Below are 8668 nucleotides of genomic sequence, written 5' to 3' on the forward strand. Positions count from 1 at the left end.
GGGAATCAGAGGCAGGGAATCGGATGTGCGGAATCAGAGATGGGGAATCAGAGGCAGGGAATCAGAATCAGAAGCGGGGAATCAGAGGACGGGAATCAGATGCTGGGAATAAGAGGCCGGGAATCAGAGGTGGGGAATCAGAGGCGGGGAATGAGATATGGAGAATCAGAGGCGGGGAATCAGAGGCGGGGAAACAGAGGTGGGGAATCAGATATGTGGAATCAGAGGTGGCGAATCAAAGGCGGTGTATCAGAGATGGGGAATCAGAGGCGGGGAATCAGAGGCAGGGAATCAAACACGGGAAATCAGAGGCGGGGAATCAGAGCTGGGGAATCAGAGGCGGGGAATCAGAGTTGGGGAATCAGAGGCAGGGAATCAGATATGGGGAAACAGGGGCAGGGAATCAGAGGCGGGGAAACAGAGGCGGGGAATCAGATATGGGGAATCAGAGGTGTGGAATCAGAGGTTGGGAATCAGAGGCAGGGAATCAGAGGCGGGGAATCAAACACGGGGATTCAGAGCTGGGGAATCAGAGGCGGGGAATTAGAGTTGGGGAATCAGAGGAGGGGAATCAGAGGCGGGGAAACAGAGGCGGGGAATCAGATATGGGGAATCAGAGGTGGGGAATCAGAGGTTGGGAATCAGAGGCAGGGAATCAGAGGCGGGGAATCAGAGGCGGGGAATCAGAGGCAGGGAATCAGATGTGCGGAATCGGGGATGGGGAATCAGAGGCAGGGAATCAGAGGCGGGGAATCAGAGGCGGGGAATCAGAGGCCGGGAATCAGATATGGGGAAACAGAGGTGGGGAATCAGAGGCGGGGAACCAGAGGCGGGGATTCAGATATGGGGAATCAGAGGTGGGGAATCAGAGGTTGGGAATCAGAGGCAGGGAATCAGAGTCTTGGAATCAGATGCAGGGAATCAGATGCGGGGAATCAGAGGCGTGGAATCAGAGCTGGGGAATCAGAGGTGGGGAATCAGAGTTGGGGAATCAGAGGCGGGGACTTAGATATTGGGAAACAGAGGCGGGGAATCAGAGGCGGGGAATCAGAGGCAGGGAATCAGATGTGCGGAATCAGAGATGGGGAATCAGAGGCAGGGAATCAAAATCAGAAGCAGGGAATCAGAGGCCGGGAATCAGAGGCCGGAATCAGATGCCGGGAATAAGAGGCCGGGAATCAGAGGTGGGGAATCAGAGTCCGGGAATCAGAGATGGGGATTCAGAGGCAGGGAATGAGATATGGGGAATCAGAGGCGGGGAATCAGAGGCGGGGAAACAGAGGCGGGGAATCAGATATGGGGAATCAGAGGTGGGGAATCAGAGGCAGGGAATCAGATGTGCGGAATCAGAGATGGGGAATCAGAGGCAGGGAATCAGAATCAGAAGCAGGGAATAAGACGCGGGGAATAAGAGGCGGGGAATCAGAGCTGGGGAATCAGAGGCAGTGATTCAGAGGCGGGGAATCAGAGGCAGGGAATCGGATGTGCCGAATCAGAGATGGGGAATCAGAGGTGGGGAATCAGAGGCGGTGAATCAGACATGGGTAATCAGAGGTGGGGAATCAGAGGCAGGAAATCAGGCACGGGGAATCAGAGGCGGGGAATCAGAGCTGGGAAATTAGAGGCAGGGAATCAGAGTTGGGGATTCAGAGGCGGGGAATCAGATATGGGGAAACAGAGGCGGGGAATCAGAGGCGGGCAAATAGAGGCGGGGATCAGATATGGGGAAACAGAGGAGGGGAATCAGAGGCGGGGAAACAGAGGCGGGGAATCAGATATGGGGAATCAGAGGTGGGGAATCAGAGGTTGGGAATCAGAGGCAGGGAATCAGAGGCTGGGAATCAGATGCATGGAATCAGATGCGGGGAATCAGAGGCGGGGAATCAGAGCTGGGGAATCAGAGGTGGGGAATCAAAGTTGGGGAATCAGAGTCGGGGACTTAGATATGGGGAAACAGAGGCGGGGAATCAGAGGTGGGGAACAGAAGGCGGGGAATCAGATATGGGGAATCAGAGATGGGGAATCAGAGGCAGGGAATTAGATGTGCGGAATCAGAGATGGGGAATCAGAGGTGGGGAATCAGAATCAGAAGCAGGGAATCAGAGGCAGGGAATCAGAGTTGGGGATTCAGAGGCGGGGAATCAGATATGGGGAAACAGAGGTGGGGAATCAGAGGCGGGAAAACAGAGGCGGGGAATTAGATATGGGGAATCAGAGGTGGGGAATCAGAGGTGGTGAATCAGAGATGGGGAATCACAGGCGGGGAATCAGAGGCAGGGAATAGAACGCGGGGAATCAGAGGCAGGGAATCAGAGTTGGGGCATCAGAGGTTGGGAATTAGATATGGGGAAACAGAGGCGGGGAATCAGAGGCGGGGAAACAGAGGCGAGGAATCAGATATGGGGAATCAGAGGTGTGGAATCAGAGGTTGGGAATCAGAGGCAGGGAATCAGAGGCGGGGAAACAGAGGCGGGGAATCAGATATGGGGAATCAGAGGTGGCGAATCAAAGGCGGTGAAACAGAGATGGGGAATCAGGGCAGGGAATCAGAGGCAGGGAATCAAACACGGGGAATCAGAGCTGGGGAATCAGAGGCGGGGAATTAGAGTTGGGGAATCCGAGGAGGGGAATCAGAGGCGGGGAAACAGGCGGGGAATCAGATATGGGGAATCAGAGGTGGGGAATCAGATGTTGGGAATCAGAGGCAGGGAATCAGAGGCGGGTAATCAGAGGCGGGGAATCAGAGGCAGGGAATCAGATGTGCGGAATCGAGGATGGGGAATCAGAGGCAGGGAATCAGAGGCGGGGAATCAGAGTTGGGGATTCAGAAGCGGGGAATCAGATATGGGGAAACAGAGGCGGGGAATCAGAGTCGGGCAAACAGAGGCGGGGAATTAGATATGGGGAATCAGAGGTGGGGAATCAGAGGTGGTGAATCAGAGATGGGGAATCACAGGCGGGGAATCAGAGGCAGGGAATAGAACGCGGGGAATCAGAGGCAGGGAATCAGAGTTGGGGCATCAGAGGTTGGGAATTAGATATGGGGAAACAGAGGCGGGGAATCAGAGGCGGGGAAACAGAGGCGGGAAATCAGATATGGGGAATCAGAGGTGGGGAATCAGAGGCGGGGAATCAGATGTGCGGAATCAGAGATGGGGAATCAGAGGCAGGGAATCAGAATCAGAAGCGGGGAATCAGAGGCCGGGAAACAGAGGCGGGGAATCAGATATGGGGAATCAGAGGTGGGGAATCAGAGGCAGGGAATAAGATTTGCGGAATCAGAGATGGGGAATCAGAAGCAGGGAATCAGAGGCCGGGAATCAGAGACCGGAATCAGATGCCGGGAATAAGAGGCCGGGAATCAGAGGTGGGGAATCAGAGTCCGGGAATCAGAGATGGGGAATCAGAGGCGGGGAATGAGATATGGGGAATCAGAGGCGGGGAATCAGAGGCGGGGAAACAGAGGCGAGGAATCAGATATGGGGAATCAGAGGTGGCGAATCAAAGGCGATGAATCAGAGATGGGGAATCAGAGGCGTGGAATCAGAGGCAGGGAATCAAACACGGGGAATCAGAGGCGGGGAATCAGAGATGGGGAATCAGAGGCGGGGAATCAGAGTTGGGGAATCAGAGGCGGGGAATCAGAGCTGGGGAATCAGAGGTGGGGATCAGAGTCGGGGAATCAGAGGCAGGGAATCAGATGTGCGGAATCAGAGATGGGGAATCAGAGGTGGGGAATCAGAGGCTGTGAATCAGAGATGGGGAATCAGAGGCGGGGAATCAGAGGCAAGAAATCAGACACGGGGTTTCAGAGGCTGGGAATCAGACGTGGGAATCAAAGGCGGGGAATCAGAGCTGGGGAATCAGAGGCAGGGAATCAGAGTTGGGGATTCAGAGGCGGGGAATCAGATATGGGGAAACAGAGGCGGGGAATCAGAGGCGGGCAAACAGAGGCGGGGAATTAGATATGGGGAATCAGAGGTGGGGAATCAGAGGTGGTGAATCAGAGATGGGGAATCACAGGCGGGGAATCAGAGGCAGGGAATAGAACGCGGGGAATCAGAGGCAGGGAATCAGAGTTGGGGCATCAGAGGTTGGGAATTAGATATGGGGAAACAGAGGCGGGGAATCAGAGGCGGGGAAACAGAGGCGGGAAATCAGATATGGGGAATCAGAGGTGGGGAATCAGAGGCAGGGAATCAGATGTGCGGAATCAGAGATGGGGAATCAGAGGCAGGGAATCAGAATCAGAAGCGGGGAATCAGAGGCCGGGAATCAGATGCTGGGAATAAGAGGCCGGGAATCAGAGGTGGGGAATCAGAGGCGGGGAATGAGATATGGAGAATCAGAGGCGGGGAATCAGAGGCGGGGAAACAGAGGCAGGGAATCAGATGTGCGGAATCGGGGATGGGGAATCAGAGGCAGGGAATCAGAGGCGGGGAATCAGAGGCGGGGAATCAGAGGCCGGGAATCAGATATGGGGAAACAGAGGTGGGGAATCAGAGGCGGGGAACCAGAGGCGGGGATTCAGATATGGGGAATCAGAGGTGGGGAATCAGAGGTTGGGAATCAGAGGCAGGGAATCAGAGTCTTGGAATCAGATGCAGGGAATCAGATGCGGGGAATCAGAGGCGTGGAATCAGAGCTGGGGAATCAGAGGTGGGGAATCAGAGTTGGGGAATCAGAGGCGGGGACTTAGATATTGGGAAACAGAGGCGTGGAATCAGAGGCGGGGAATCAGAGGCAGGGAATCAGATGTGCGGAATCAGAGATGGGGAATCAGAGGCAGGGAATCAAAATCAGAAGCAGGGAATCAGAGGCCGGGAATCAGAGGCCGGAATCAGATGCCGGGAATAAGAGGCCGGGAATCAGAGGTGGGGAATCAGAGTCCGGGAATCAGAGATGGGGATTCAGAGGCAGGGAATGAGATATGGGGAATCAGAGGCGGGGAATCAGAGGCGGGGAAACAGAGGCGGGGAATCAGATATGGGGAATCAGAGGTGGGGAATCAGAGGCAGGGAATCAGATGTGCGGAATCAGAGATGGGGAATCAGAGGCAGGGAATCAGAATCAGAAGCAGGGAATAAGACGCGGGGAATAAGAGGCGGGGAATCAGAGCTGGGGAATCAGAGGCAGTGATTCAGAGGCGGGGAATCAGAGGCAGGGAATCGGATGTGCCGAATCAGAGATGGGGAATCAGAGGTGGGGAATCAGAGGCGGTGAATCAGACATGGGTAATCAGAGGTGGGGAATCAGAGGCAGGAAATCAGGCACGGGGAATCAGAGGCGGGGAATCAGAGCTGGGAAATTAGAGGCAGGGAATCAGAGTTGGGGATTCAGAGGCGGGGAATCAGATATGGGGAAACAGAGGCGGGGAATCAGAGGCGGGCAAATAGAGGCGGGGATCAGATATGGGGAAACAGAGGAGGGGAATCAGAGGCGGGGAAACAGAGGCGGGGAATCAGATATGGGGAATCAGAGGTGGGGAATCAGAGGTTGGGAATCAGAGGCAGGGAATCAGAGGCTGGGAATCAGATGCATGGAATCAGATGCGGGGAATCAGAGGCGGGGAATCAGAGCTGGGGAATCAGAGGTGGGGAATCAAAGTTGGGGAATCAGAGTCGGGGACTTAGATATGGGGAAACAGAGGCGGGGAATCAGAGGTGGGGAACAGAAGGCGGGGAATCAGATATGGGGAATCAGAGATGGGGAATCAGAGGCAGGGAATTAGATGTGCGGAATCAGAGATGGGGAATCAGAGGTGGGGAATCAGAATCAGAAGCAGGGAATCAGAGGCAGGGAATCAGAGTTGGGGATTCAGAGGCGGGGAATCAGATATGGGGAAACAGAGGTGGGGAATCAGAGGCGGGAAAACAGAGGCGGGGAATTAGATATGGGGAATCAGAGGTGGGGAATCAGAGGTGGTGAATCAGAGATGGGGAATCACAGGCGGGGAATCAGAGGCAGGGAATAGAACGCGGGGAATCAGAGGCAGGGAATCAGAGTTGGGGCATCAGAGGTTGGGAATTAGATATGGGGAAACAGAGGCGGGGAATCAGAGGCGGGGAAACAGAGGCGAGGAATCAGATATGGGGAATCAGAGGTGTGGAATCAGAGGTTGGGAATCAGAGGCAGGGAATCAGAGGCGGGGAAACAGAGGCGGGGAATCAGATATGGGGAATCAGAGGTGGCGAATCAAAGGCGGTGAAACAGAGATGGGGAATCAGGGCAGGGAATCAGAGGCAGGGAATCAAACACGGGGAATCAGAGCTGGGGAATCAGAGGCGGGGAATTAGAGTTGGGGAATCCGAGGAGGGGAATCAGAGGCGGGGAAACAGGCGGGGAATCAGATATGGGGAATCAGAGGTGGGGAATCAGATGTTGGGAATCAGAGGCAGGGAATCAGAGGCGGGTAATCAGAGGCGGGGAATCAGAGGCAGGGAATCAGATGTGCGGAATCGAGGATGGGGAATCAGAGGCAGGGAATCAGAGGCGGGGAATCAGAGTTGGGGATTCAGAAGCGGGGAATCAGATATGGGGAAACAGAGGCGGGGAATCAGAGTCGGGCAAACAGAGGCGGGGAATTAGATATGGGGAATCAGAGGTGGGGAATCAGAGGTGGTGAATCAGAGATGGGGAATCACAGGCGGGGAATCAGAGGCAGGGAATAGAACGCGGGGAATCAGAGGCAGGGAATCAGAGTTGGGGCATCAGAGGTTGGGAATTAGATATGGGGAAACAGAGGCGGGGAATCAGAGGCGGGGAAACAGAGGCGGGAAATCAGATATGGGGAATCAGAGGTGGGGAATCAGAGGCGGGGAATCAGATGTGCGGAATCAGAGATGGGGAATCAGAGGCAGGGAATCAGAATCAGAAGCGGGGAATCAGAGGCCGGGAAACAGAGGCGGGGAATCAGATATGGGGAATCAGAGGTGGGGAATCAGAGGCAGGGAATAAGATTTGCGGAATCAGAGATGGGGAATCAGAAGCAGGGAATCAGAGGCCGGGAATCAGAGACCGGAATCAGATGCCGGGAATAAGAGGCCGGGAATCAGAGGTGGGGAATCAGAGTCCGGGAATCAGAGATGGGGAATCAGAGGCGGGGAATGAGATATGGGGAATCAGAGGCGGGGAATCAGAGGCGGGGAAACAGAGGCGAGGAATCAGATATGGGGAATCAGAGGTGGCGAATCAAAGGCGATGAATCAGAGATGGGGAATCAGAGGCGTGGAATCAGAGGCAGGGAATCAAACACGGGGAATCAGAGGCGGGGAATCAGAGATGGGGAATCAGAGGCGGGGAATCAGAGTTGGGGAATCAGAGGCGGGGAATCAGAGCTGGGGAATCAGAGGTGGGGATCAGAGTCGGGGAATCAGAGGCAGGGAATCAGATGTGCGGAATCAGAGATGGGGAATCAGAGGTGGGGAATCAGAGGCTGTGAATCAGAGATGGGGAATCAGAGGCGGGGAATCAGAGGCAAGAAATCAGACACGGGGTTTCAGAGGCTGGGAATCAGACGTGGGAATCAAAGGCGGGGAATCAGAGCTGGGGAATCAGAGGCAGGGAATCAGAGTTGGGGATTCAGAGGCGGGGAATCAGATATGGGGAAACAGAGGCGGGGAATCAGAGGCGGGCAAACAGAGGCGGGGAATTAGATATGGGGAATCAGAGGTGGGGAATCAGAGGTGGTGAATCAGAGATGGGGAATCACAGGCGGGGAATCAGAGGCAGGGAATAGAACGCGGGGAATCAGAGGCAGGGAATCAGAGTTGGGGCATCAGAGGTTGGGAATTAGATATGGGGAAACAGAGGCGGGGAATCAGAGGCGGGGAAACAGAGGCGGGAAATCAGATATGGGGAATCAGAGGTGGGGAATCAGAGGCAGGGAATCAGATGTGCGGAATCAGAGATGGGGAATCAGAGGCAGGGAATCAGAATCAGAAGCGGGGAATCAGAGGCCGGGAATCAGATGCTGGGAATAAGAGGCCGGGAATCAGAGGTGGGGAATCAGAGGCGGGGAATGAGATATGGAGAATCAGAGGCGGGGAATCAGAGGCGGGGAAACAGAGGTGTGGAATCAGATATGTGGAATCAGAGGTGGCAAATCAAAGGCGGTGAATCAGAGATGGGGAATCAGAGGCGGGGAATCAGAGGCAGGGAATCAAACACGGGAAATCAGAGGCGGGGAATCAGAGCTGGGGAATCAGAGGCGGGGAATCAGAGTTGGGGAATCAGAGGCAGGGAATCAGATATGGGGAAACAGGGGCAGGGAATCAGAGGCGGGGAAACAGAGGCGGGGAATCAGATATGGGGAATCAGAGGTGTGGAATCAGAGGTTGGGAATCAGAGGCAGGGAATCAGAGGCGGGGAATCAAACACGGGGAATCAGAGCTGGGGAATCAGAGGCGGGGAATTAGAGTTGGGGAATCAGAGGAGGGGAATCAGAGGCGGGGAAACAGAGGCGGGGAATCAGATATGGGGAATCAGAGGTGGGGAATCAGAGGCGGGGAAACAGAGGCGGGGAATCAGATATGGGGTATCAGAGGTGGGGAATCAGAGGTTGTGAATCAGAGATGGGGAATCAGAGGCGGGGAATCAGAGGCCGGTAATCAGACGCGGGGAATCAGAGGCGGGGAATCAGAGCTGGGAAATTAGAGGCAGGGAATCA

Source organism: Narcine bancroftii, unplaced genomic scaffold (assembly GCF_036971445.1).
Source record: "Narcine bancroftii isolate sNarBan1 unplaced genomic scaffold, sNarBan1.hap1 Scaffold_158, whole genome shotgun sequence".
NCBI lineage: Eukaryota > Metazoa > Chordata > Chondrichthyes > Torpediniformes > Narcinidae > Narcine > Narcine bancroftii.